Genomic DNA, 13504 nt, shown 5'->3' on the forward strand with positions numbered 1-13504 from the left:
ACTTACTACCACTTGGCCCACTGCGGAGAATAATGGCAAGAGTCACTTGGCAGTCCCTGAATGATTATCTGGGGAGTCTTACTGTTCTATCAAGTCCCAAGATCCTGTATTCTCTTTTTCTCTTATGCATTGACAGTATTCAAGTTGACTATATTCAGGAAAATTTAGACCACACTTTTGAAAACAGAGGAAATCATTGCAATAAATATTTGCAGAAAGTTAAAAATATAGCAAAACTTGTAATTATAAAACCAAACTTGGGGTCAGAGTTATTTTATTAAAATGCAAAATAAATAAATAAATAAAGTAAAACCACACTACCTGATTATTTTCATATTTAGGAATTGACCAGGGAACAATTTGGCCCCATCTACATCAAAGTACAAGGATCCTTCCAGGTATTAATAAAATCATTCTATCCAGATTCTATTTCGGTATTCAAAGACGAAAGCTTTCGATAGAGGAATGATTTGAGAAATAATACTTGGAAACTCAAGTCACATAGTTTCCCTGGCTTTGTTATGCATAAATGAAGACCCAAGGTGCATGCTGGAGACAAAAAGATGAAGCCTTGAAGGCTGCTCTGAACCACAGCCTACACACGCCGTGTAGATTTGTGTAAGGAAATTAATTTCTTAACCCGCAGAAAAACATTCCCCAGAAAAGTATCCCATTAGATTTTGTTTATTTAACAGATATTCCCTTAAACATAGATTTTTTTTGTCTGCAGAACTGGAGCTTTTTTTTTTTTCCTTCAAAAGGAAGTAATTCTGTGAAAGATGAAAAAATAAAATCAGAAGACTTTCTCATGAAGTGAGACTCTTGTCTATTGTCATTGTTTTTCCTTTGTTGAGAAAATAATCAGTTTCTGTTTCATAACACAAGACAAATAAAATAGGACATTTGTGAAGAGGTTAAAAGATAAAAGTAGTTTCCCATTGAGAAGAAAGTTTGACTGTTTTCATGTGGGATGGAGGGTTACACATCTCATTTGAAGTTATAATTTGAACAACAAATAGCAGCTATAGTTTTCAAGGATTATAGGTTATCAAAAATGTTGTCAAATTGCCTTTCATGAAAAATGAGAGAATATGAATGGAAGCCAAAATATGGATGGCACCTTTCTCTAACCCAAACTCAGGCTCTCTAATAGTCTCATTTTAAAACATTAACAGACCAGAAGTTTACTATGGGATGCTTCCTCTCTGAACTTGTCTCAATTAAGTAAAGAAACAAACTTCCAAATCAAGAATGACTTCAAATTATAAGAATCAAACTGAAGAATTTTCCTTTTGGGGTACTTTAAGAACTCAACACCACCTAACGCTGGTAATCCCCTCTAACACTCAGAGCCAAGCCTTCTCTTACTCATTCACCAGGAAAATGGAAGTGAAAGAATACACTTCCCAAATGCACCAACACTTTCTCTAGTCTCACTATCATTTAATAGTTGCTTATTTGCAATTGACAACATACTGAGCTACATGACATATGCATTTTCTCTTTTTTAAAACTTAAAGTATTGGGAAATATTTTATAAATGTGTAGTTTGTAAGATTTAAGAAATACAATATGTGTCCAGCATTTTCTCTCCCTAAAAGCCAACTGTTTATATATATTTTTAAAAGTGACTTGTTTCTACTATGGATCATCTATATTTTTCTCTGGACATAAATAGGTATTCATCAAGTGCATTGCTTTGTTAGAAATTCCTATGAATAAGATTAAATTACTTCCTTCTATCTTATACTACTTACTGACATTGTTTTCTTGAGCTGTTGAAAGCTGTTGAACCTTGTGTACTTCACATTGCCTTAATGAGCACATTAACACCAATGATTTGGAGGGAAAGATTCCAGGCCTGGTTAGCAACATCATTCTTATTTCTGCCCAATCTCATTGCTTTACCTTATTTGTCTGTCCCACAGAACTCCAAAGTCCACCAACACCCTCTGCTTCTTCTTCTGCCCCCCACCCGCCCACCCCGCGCCCCACGAGGAGGCTCCAGAGCTAGGTGCAAAGGGTAGACTGGGTTATTTGTTTGGTGCTTGGTCAAATGCACCAACAAGTCCCTGCAGGCTGTGTTCATGTTTCTCCCTGTTACTAGAGTGCCTCCTCTACTGCACCAGCTCCTCTCCCTGTTGAGACACACCTTTGAAGACTCAAGTCAAACACAGCCTCCTCTTAAAACTATACATGGTCCCCTCTTTTTGCCTGAATAGAAAGAGAATTATCTCCCCTGTGCCTCCAGAGCACCCTATATAGATTCCTACCATAACCCCAAAGTATATATGGCATTAAGTTTCTTAATTAAGTTTCTTGAAGGGAGAGGCTGAGTCTTTGTTTTCCTTGTATCACTTGTACCTAACACTACATTTAGAACATGGTGGGATCATATGGTAAAAAAATATATTTTAAAATTCAAGACCTGGACCCAGGACTAAATTCCCAAATGATATTTTCACTTGGTATGAAAATCCAGGTTGACAGTTCTTTCCTTTCAATGTTTTTAAAATGTTATTCCACTGTTGGAGGACTTCCATGGTTTCTGATAAGAAATCCTCAATTTTTCAAATCACTGATCTCTTATATGTAATGTGTTGTTTTTCTCTGGCCTTTTTCTAGAAGTTTTCTTTCGTTTTATTTTCTGCTTTTTGATTATAAGTCAGAACATGGTTTTCTTTGTATTTACCCTCTTTGAATCTTGCTGAACTTCTTGCATCTGTTAAATATGTCCCTTATCAAATTTGGGAAACTTTCTTCCATTATTTCTCCAAATATATTTCTGCATAAATATTTTTCTTCTCTTCTTTGGGACTTCAGTAATACTAATATAAGAACTTTTGATATTGTCTCAGTTCTTTGAGGCTCTGTTTAGTTTTTATCAAATTCTTTTTTCCTCTCTGTGTTTTCCATATTGGATAATTTCTGTTGATCTACCTTCAAGCTCACTGACTCTCTCCTTTCTCACCTTCAGTCTGCTTTTGAGGTCCTCCAGTGGACTTTTCATTTATGTTGTTGTATCTTTCCATTCTAAAATTTTTGTTTCTTTGGTTTACCTTCCATTTCTTTGCTGAGAATGTCTATTTTTCCATTCATTTCAAGAGTGTTCACCCTTACTTCATATATCATCATTATAAAAAGTGCTTTAAAGTATTTCTGATTATTCTCACATCTGGCTCATTTTGGAATTTGCATAAGTTGATTTTTTTTTTTCCTTAAAAGTTTTTAAGATTTTCCTGGTTCTTTGTATGTCAAGTAGTTTTGGATTCTATTCTGGATATTTTGATATTATGCTGTGAGACTGTAGGTTCTGCTAAAAATTTTCTGGAGGATGTTGGGTTTTGTTTGTTTTCTTTAATAGGCAATCAACCCAGTTAGGTTCAGTCCACAGTCCTGACCCACCTTCAAATCATGGTTTTGAGTAAATTTAGTTTTCACAGCCTTTCTGTACTATCTGTCCTAACCTATGCATGTACCACCAGGGGTCAGTCGGGAACCTGGGTGGTGCTCTACACTGTAGTTCAGTTTTCAAAGCCTTTATTATGTTGCTTCTGATCAGTACTATGCATGCACAGATCAGGGTTGAGCCTGCAACATTATAAACAGATTTAAAGCATACCTTCCTTCAGCTACTTCTTGTCTGTGAATCCTCTCCGTACTCTTGGACTCCTTTCAGTTCTTTTCCTTGGCTCTTGGGAGAAAACTGTGGTTTTGGTTTCCTTGCACTGTATAAACTTCTAGCAACTGGATCTACCTCAGGGCAAAGTGGGAGAAGAAAAGAGACTGTGAAGCCTCTGATGCCGTAGCTGCTACCCCCGATTCCACCTCTACTGCTGCTGCTATTGCCACTGTGTGGGAATGCCACTCCATCCCTGGGGCATGCCTGGAGTACAGTTGGGAGACGTAAAAGATCTATGTTTCCCAGGGGATTCCTTCACAGTCCTCTGGCCCAAGACAGAGGGATTTTTCTTGAAGCTTTTATCTGTTAGCACCTGTTGCACAGTTTCAAGATTCAGGCTTTCCTAAAATGTATGCCAAGAAATATGGGAGGGAAAAAAAGCAGGAACTTATTTCCATAGTTGTTTTTCTTTGAGTTTTTTATTCTCCTCCCCAGCTGACCTGCTATTATTTACTTTTCAGAATGCTCAGATAGTTGCTTCGTATATTCAGCTCTGGCCTTTTAGGTGTAATAGGTGGAAATGATAGGGTAGCATGTACTCACTCCATCTTAAGCAGAACTGAAATTTAGCAACCTAATTGTTTTTAATTCTCTTTTATTATAGGAAACAATGCTAACACTTCCTTACTATGGCCTAAATACTGTGCTAAGCTATTTATACATATAATTTATATACCAAATTTGGGGATATTTTAACAATTATTTCTTTAATATATAAAATATACAAATTTCATACAAATCTGCATGAATTTTATTCTCCTGTCCTTCCAGGACTGCAATAGCACTAATATAAGGACTTTTGATATTGCTCCAGTGAGCCCCTCTCCATTTTTTATCAAACTTTTTTTTAGAACAACAACAAACATTTGAGGTAAATATCATTATCTCCATTTTAGAGATGAGAAAACAGAAGCTTATTGGGGTTAAGTGAATTGCTCAATGTCACACAACTGGAAAACCAGGTATGATCCCAGGTTGGCCTGATTGCAGAGCCAAACTCTGAATCAGTCCAATATAGCCAGGTCCAGCTCTGTCGTGCAGTCTGAGTTGGGCGAGAGCTGCAGATATTCTGATCACAGAATCAGGCAGCAGTCTTCTCTGAAACTCATGTTTTCCTAGCTTTCAGCATTGATTAGGTCAGGTTGAAAGATGTACTATGCAACAAGGCAGGTTGAGGTTTAATATTGTTTTGTGTTAGTTATTGGGCAGGTGTTTGTTTAAAGGAAGTGGAAACAGGTGTGTGGGCCCTGATTCAATTCCATGATGGAGGGGGACACACTGATCCATGGCCATCTTCAAGGAGAGATGCTGACTGTGCTAATTAATCATTTGTCTGTCAGAACAAAACAGAACATAATAAGAAATGAAGTTCCAATTGCCATAGGTATGGAACAGAGAGTCATGTGTCTGCTTCTCCCAGCAACCAGATGCAACTGTGTATGATGTTGGCAATTAAGAAGATGCAGTGCCTGAATCCTCCTGAATTACCATGTCTGAGATAGTGTGAAGGAAAGGTGTTTTACAAACTCTCACCAACAGCACAGGACCTCATCCAACAGCAACGGCCTCTCACAGGAACCTTTCTCTTCCTGGGATTAATTGAGTCCTTTTAGATCATGAGGATATCCCTGAGATGTGGCTGGAAGGGTCTTTTTCCATTCTGTATGTGACCAACACATGTATGCTCATAATGGAGTGTCATAATAATATTTAAATCATCCTTTTATTTTTCCACTTGCAACTCAACAGGCAGAATGGTCTTTTAGAAACATAAATTAGGTACATCAGTCCCCTGCTGAATAATCAATATATTTATAATTAAACTTCACCCCCTTACCAAGATCTAAAAAACTGCACATGACCCAACCCTGCATACCTCTCTGACCTCATCCCATACACTCTCTCACTATGACCCTTCTTCATAGGTTCTCTTGCTTTTTCCTCAGCATGCTAAGGTCATTCTCATCTCAGAGGCTTTTCCCTTGTTGTTCCCTCTTTGCATTCACTTTTCTACTTTTCCCAGATATTCATACGACTGGCACCTTCTCATTCAAATCTCTGTTTAAATGTCACCTCTTCAGATCGACTTCCTTGATAGCTCTATCTGAAATAGGGCTTTGAGGAGAACTCTCTTACTTAGTTGGTGGGATTCTAAATTTGTACGATCAATGTGGAAAACAGTACAGAGGTTACTCAGAGAGCTAAAAATAAGTCTACCTTACACCCAGCCATCCCACTACTGGGTATTTACCCAAAAGAAATGAAATCAGTATATCAAAAAGACACCTGCAATCCCATGTTCATTGCAATGCTATTCACAATAGCCAAAAGATGGAATCAACCTAAATGCCCATCAACAGATGAATGGATAAAAAACCTGTGGTATATAAACACAATAGAATACTATTCAACCATAAAAAAAGAAAAAGAGGGCCGGCCTGGTGGCACACTGCTACAGTGCGCCGCTTGGGAAGTGCAGCGGCGCTCCCGCCGAGGGTTCGGATCCCACATACAGACCGGCCACTCACTGGCTGAGTGAGGTGCGGGTGCAACACCGGGGGTTGTGATCCCGTAGCCGGTCCCGGTCCAGTACGGGCGCGACACTGAGGGTTGCGATCCGTTGCCGGTCATGAAAAAGACAAAAAAAGGGAAAAAAAAAAAAAGAAAAAGAAAAGAAATACTGTCAATTGCAGCAACATGGATGGAACTGGAAACCATCATGCTAAGTGAAGTAAGCCAGGCACAGAAAGACAAATACCACATGATCTCACTCATATGTGAAATCTTAAAAAAAAAAAGTGGTTCTTATAGAAGTAGAGTAGAATAATGATTACCAGAAGGTGGAGGGGGAAGAACCTAGGGGGAGGGGAAGTAGTGGATTTACAGCTACGAAACGATGCTATCTACTCTAGATGAATCATTTTATATGCATGTATTGAAACAACACACTGTACTACACAAATATGCACAATTAAATGTTAAAATAAAAAAAAATAGAGCTTATTCCTACACACATCTCTGCATATTCTCTATCAACTTATCCTAGTTGGTTTTCTTCATAGCATTTATTTATGGATTTTTATTTCTTGATTTGTTTACTTGTTTGTTGATGTCTCCCCTTCTAAGCTTCAAGAAGCAGGAATTTGTCCTTCTTCTTTCTACACATTATCCCCAGGTCTACAATAATGCCTGACACATAGTAAATTCACAAAAGAATTTGACGAGCAAATGATCAGGAGAATTAATTAATTAATTAATTAATTAATTAATAAACATTGGATATGCAAAAACAAGAATCCATCAAGGAATTCTTAGTTTTGGAAAGAAAACACACAGCTAATAATCAGTTCATGTTACTTCTTTGTTCATACTTTTCAAAAACTCCCCATCAGTAATAAAGTTCTATTTTCACCAGTCAGTGGAGAAACTGAGAAAAAAAAATATTAAGACACATGGCAAGTCGTTAATAAAGTTAATGAAACCCAAGTAACAGTGTGGTTTCTCTTGCTTCTGGGTTTTGTTTCCCTCTAAACTAGTGGCGGTGTCTCATGTTGGTGGCAGCAGCACATACCTGATTCCAAATTATACTCGTATAATCCACCCCCGAGATTTTCCTTACACTCTAGGCTCCTGCTTGCTCACCAGCATATGGAACTCACTGTCTGAAGACCCCCTTGTTGTAAAGCTCCCTCCTCCCAAAGGTCTGCTTTGAAGCAGGATTTAACGTAGACAGATTTTCCTTGCCTTTGGGTTTTTCAGATCTTGGTCAAACATCTAGGTTAGTGATTCTCAAATCTGACTGCCTGTTAAAATAATCTGAGAGGCTTCAGAAAGTTACCATTGTCTAGAATCCACACCCAGAAAATTTTATACAATTGGTCTAGGCTGGGATCTGGGTATTGGCATTTTATAAAAGTGCCCCAAGTAAATTTAACATGTACACAAGACTGAGAACCACTGGTCTGAGTAATCTATAGGGAATTATATTTATAAAGAAATGATTTAAACATGTATGCTAAACTTGACTTTTTTTGTAGTCCAAAGGAGAAGCACCTCACAAGTTTAGCACTTCTTGGGTGGTCCCTTCACTGAGTACCTACCAGGTCCTCTCCTTGCTCACCCACATCAGGCTTTGACTTTTTCTCCAAAAGTGCCTCATTCAAACCTTCTCCATGAGAATTTACATGGATTTTTTTCAAGAAACCACACCTCGTACCTATAGGAGCTGATATCACCCACTTCTTCAAATCTGCATTATTCAGTCTCGAGGTTCCCCTAAACCTCCATGCCTCTGCTCCAGTCACACAGTGGAGAGTGGGGAATGTGTGGGAACTTGCTCCCTGATTGAGACTCATTTCCTCCTGAAAAGTCTGCATTCAAAAATACCTTGCTACCTTAGAGACTAATTTTTGAGAGATCTCCTTCATGCTAGGATGCAAAAAGCTAGAAAGAATGTTGCTATTAACAATTTTTTTTTTTTTTTTTTTTTGACTGGTAAGGGGATCGTAACCCTTGGCTTGGTGAGGCCCGCACCACGCTCAGCCAGTGAGCGCACCGGCCATCCCTATATAGGATCCAAACCTGCGGCCGCTGGGCTCCCAGTGCCACACTCTCCCTCTATTAACAGTTTTAAAAAGCCATGAAAAAAAATCATAATTTTTGTAAACCTATCAGAGAGCTGAGATCACAGGATGACGAAGTAATGGGAAATTCAAGGAGAAACAACCTCTCACCTCTTCCCAAGCAGAGACAGCAATGTCTCACTTCTGACAGAGCTTGTTGTTTGTATACATGAAGGCTACTAATTTTTGTATACTGATTTTATTAGCTACTGTCAAAATTTTTAAAAAGATACTCCAAGTGAAAAAATTGCCAATCAGTATCCCTCATGAATGTAGATGCTAATATCCTTAACAATATTTTAGCAAACTACATTTTTATTAGTTAAAAAGAATTAAAAATTATGACAAAGGGGGCTTATCCTGGTAATGACAGGTTGGTATAATATTTGAACGTCAATTACTGCAATTCATGATGTTATCAGAATAAAAGAAAAAATACATATAATCTATAATCTCAACAGATTCAGAAGAAACTTTTGATCAAATTTGCATCCATTCATGATAAAATGCCTAAGTAGAAATTAAAGCAAACTTCCAAAAAGTATCCTTTTGTAGATAAAGGACATCTACAAAAATCTATAGCTACCATCATTATTACTAGTAAAAGACTTACTGGTTGGCTCCCAAGGTCAAAAATAAGGGAGGGATGCCCACTTTCACCACTTCTATTTAATATTTTAGTGGACATACTACACAGTACAATAAAAGCAAGAAAAGTGAATAAAAGGCATACAGATTGCAAAAAAGAGATAAAACTCTCTCTTTTCAGATGACATGATTGTCTATGTAGAAAGTCTCAAAGAATCTACCAAAGAGTTACTAGAACAATAAGCAAGTTTAGCAAGATTGCAGGATACTAGGTCAATGCATAAACATTTTTTTACTATCAGTGAATAATTGGAAATTGATAATTTTTTTAAGTACAATGTAAGTGATATCAAAAACATAAAGTAGTTCGATGTAAATCTATGAAAACATCTACAAGTTTTCTTGCTGAAAACTACAAAACACTGATGAAGGAAACTAAGGTAGATCTAAGTAAATGGAGAGAGATAACATGTTCATGAATTGGAAGATTCAATATTAGTAAGATATCAATATACCCCAATTTGACCTACTGATTCAATTCAGCTGCAGTAAAATTCCAGCAAATTTTTAAAAGAAATTGACATTCCTATTCTAAAGTTTATATGAGAAAACAATAAATAGAATAGCCAAGCAATTTTGAAAAAAAGAATAAAGTTAGCTCACATTCCCTGATTTCAAAACTTTTTATAAAGCTACAATAATACTACCATTTGCAGCAACATGGATGAATTTAGAGAAAATTATGTTAAGTGAAGTAAGCCAGACACAGAAAGAAATATTGCATATTCTCACTTGTATGTGGAAGTTAATAAAAATAAACAAACAAATAAGTGGGGGGGAGACAATCACAATAATTCCTTGAGCTTGTTAAGACAAGAGAACAGATATGATGTTTGCGGGGGTGGGGAGAGTGAGAGGGAAAGGGAGGAATTGGTAAAGGGCCACAAAAATCAACTACATTGTATAATGATAAATTTTAAAAGATGAAATGAAAGTGAAATATAAAAATATATATTAAAAAAGTATGGTATTGTAAAAACGTAGACAGAATATTGGAACAGAAGTGGGTCAAGAAATAGACTCATACATACAGTTGATCCTCATTATTTGTGGATTCTATATTTTCAAATTTTTCTACTTGCTAGAGTGTATTTGCCACCCCAAAATCAATACTTGGGGCACTTTCATGTCATTCATGGATATGTGCAGAGTGGCAAAAAATCCGAGTCACCTGACACATGTGTTCAGACTGAAGTGGAACAAAGCAATTCTGTGTCCTCTGTTTCAGCTGTCATACTGGAAACAAGTGTCCTTTTCACAGTCTACTTAGTGCCATATTTTTTGTTGGTGATTTCACTGTTTCAAGTGGTCCCCAAGTATAGAGCTGAAATGCTGTCTGGTGTTCCTACACTCAAGAAGGGCGTGATGCACCTTACAGAGAAAAAAACGTGTGTGTTAGGTAAGCCTTGTTCAGGCATGACTTATAGTGCTGTTTGCAACAAGTTCAATTGCTGGAGACCAGCTCCACAGGATTCGTTGGACCTGAATAGGTGGTGTGGATTCGGTGAAAAAGGAAGACACAGACCACAGATGTCTAGTGCAAGTGTGGACACCAACCACAAGAATCTTGCTTTATTTATATTTTTTACTTAACCTTTTATATGATGATTTATCTTTTAATCAAAATATTTTTTATTTCATCTCTATAGAAAAAGAAAAATCAGAGTGTTCCAAAGCACTCATGCTCTGACAAAAGCACCCACTCATGCATCAATAGTTCACCCCAAAGCCTGTGGCTTGTGGCCAGGAAACTGTACAATAGCAGCATGTTCGGCTTTAAAGAGCATCAGACTTTTGGTTTGAACTATAATTCTTAACCTTCTTAGCTTACAATTTAACCCTTTTTTAATCTTACTTATACTTACTGTGCTTGATTTTAATGACATTGATTAGATATGTTTGTTGATTGTTTATACTCTATATAATATAATCATTTTAATTTATAATCAAAATCACAATATTTATAACATGATTTTTTATCATAAAACTTAACTATAAATCTATTAAATTTTATGTCATTAATACAAATTTTATACTACAAACTGATTTAAACAAAACCTGTTAATATCAAAATTTATGTTTTTCTACTCTCTAACTTATTTATCTTTATAACAAAACTTCTCATCTCCCTGCCAATAGACTCCGGGAACAGCACAAGGAACAAAGTAAAAAATTAAACGATCCTACTCAAACTAACAAAAACACACTATATCATTCTTATTATTACTAGGGAAACAACATGCTCTCGGTAAGTCAAGTGACACTATGGGAATGGGGAAAAAAAAAGAAATCTATAATTGGTTAATGATCAAATATTTGTAAACACCACTGCACTCGGACCCACCACCTCCCTGGGGGATATGGATAGAAATCCAGCATAATAACTTCATCCCACATGTACAAGAGCATGACCACAGCCACGATGGGTCCATGCACACATCACTAACAGAAAAGATCAACAACAAAATTAAATCAAGCCAACCCATACCAGTAACATGCATCAAAAACACCTTTAGGGCCGGCCTGGTGGCGCACTGCGCTAGTGCGCCGCTTGGGAAGCGCAGAGGCGCTCCCGCCGAGGGTTCGGATCCCACATACAGACCGGTTCCCGCTCACTGGCTGAGCGAGGTGTGGGGGCAACACCGAGGTTTGCAATCCTGTTGCCGGTCCTGGTCCGGTACAGGGGCGACACTGAGGGTTGCGATCCGTTGCCGGACATGGAAAAGACAAAAAAAAAAAAAGAAAAGAAAAAAAAAAAAACACCTTTAGTACTGACAATGTCTTTTAAATAAACCAGTTAATTTTGATGTATTTTAACATGTCCTTTGAGAAACTCCAGGGAATTTCCCAAAGCCATGCTAAGCCAAAAGGTTAGACTGTTTAATTCTGGGAAGCCTTGTCAAGCAACCAAATGTAAACAAACAAGAAATTCTACAGAGCTGTGCCACACACATGGGACCCCCTTGTAGCCTGCAAGAACAAGGGGTATCACTCCTCAGGCTCCCATGCAGGTTCCCTATAGCAGGATGGCTCTCGACATTCAATGTTAATGAATCAACAACATATACTAAATAAGATGGCTTTAAACAGAAATACACATAAAACAACACTGTCCTTGGAGAGATGTACTGGAAAACTCAATATTAAGATGTCAATTTTTCTCAACTTGATCTATACACTCAACCAAACCCAATCAAAATCCCAGCAAGGTATTTCATAGATGTTGAAAGATTCTAAATTTTATATGAAAAGGCAAAAGACCTAGAATAGCCAATGTAATGCTGAAGAAGAACAACTAAGTCGGAAGATTCACGCTACCTGATTTCAAGACTTACTACCATGCTATAGTAATCAAGAGCATGGTATAAGCAAAAGAACAGACATATAGACCAATGGAACAGAATAGAAAGCCCAGAAATAGACCCACATAATAGCTAAATAAGCTTTGACACAGGAACAAAGACAGTCAAAGGAGAAAGAATAGTCTTTTCAACAAATGTTGCTCAAATGAGGAAATGACCATACACAAAAAAACAACAAAAACAAACAAACAAAAAAAGCTAGGGAAAAAAACTACATACAGAAGTACACTTTTCACAAAAATTAACCCCAAATCGATCATAGACCTACATGTAAAATGTAAACCTATAAAACTTCTTGAAAAAAACATAGGAAAAAAAGTCTAGATGACAATGTATTTGGCAATGAGTTTTTTGATAAGACACTGAAACACAATTAATAAAAGAAAAAATGATAAGTTAGACTTTATTAAAATTAAAAACTTCTGCTCTATGAAAGACACTGGTAAGAGACAGTTCACAGACTGGGGGAAAATATTTGCAAAACACATATCTGGTAAGAGACTTGAATCCAAAATATACAAAGAACACTTAAAACTCAACAATAAGAAAACAACTCAATAAAAAAAAATGGACAAAAGATCTGAACAGACATCTTACCAAAGAATATCTACAGATGGAAAATGAGCATATAAAAAGATGTTCAACATCATTTGTCATTAAGGAATTGCTAGTTAAAATAACAATGACTTACCACTACACACCTACACAATGCTAAAATTTTTAAAAACACTGACAAAACCAATTGCTAGCAAGGATATGGAGCAACAGGAATTCTCATTCATTGTTAGTGTGAACGCAAAACGGTGCATTCACTGTGAAAAATGTTTTGGCAGTTTTTTACAAAGGTATACATAATTTTAATTTATAATCCAGCAATTGCTTTCCTAGGTATTTATCCAGCTAATCTGAAAATTGCATCCACAAACAAACCCACACCTGAATGCTTATAGCAACTTTTTTCATAATCACCAAGACTGGAAACTACCAAGATGTCCTTCAGTATTTGAATGGATAAACAAAACAGTTGAATGGATAAAAAGGTACATTGCATAGTACATCTACATAATGGAATATTATTCAGCAATTAGAAGAAATAAGTTATTAAGCCACACAAAGAAGTGTGAATCTTAGGGCCGGCCCGGTGGCGCACTGGAGAGTGCGCCGCTTGGGAGCGTGGCGGCGCTCCCACC

Source organism: Galeopterus variegatus, unplaced genomic scaffold (assembly GCF_000696425.1).
Source record: "Galeopterus variegatus unplaced genomic scaffold, G_variegatus-3.0.2 Scaffold785, whole genome shotgun sequence".
Taxonomy (NCBI): domain Eukaryota; kingdom Metazoa; phylum Chordata; class Mammalia; order Dermoptera; family Cynocephalidae; genus Galeopterus; species Galeopterus variegatus.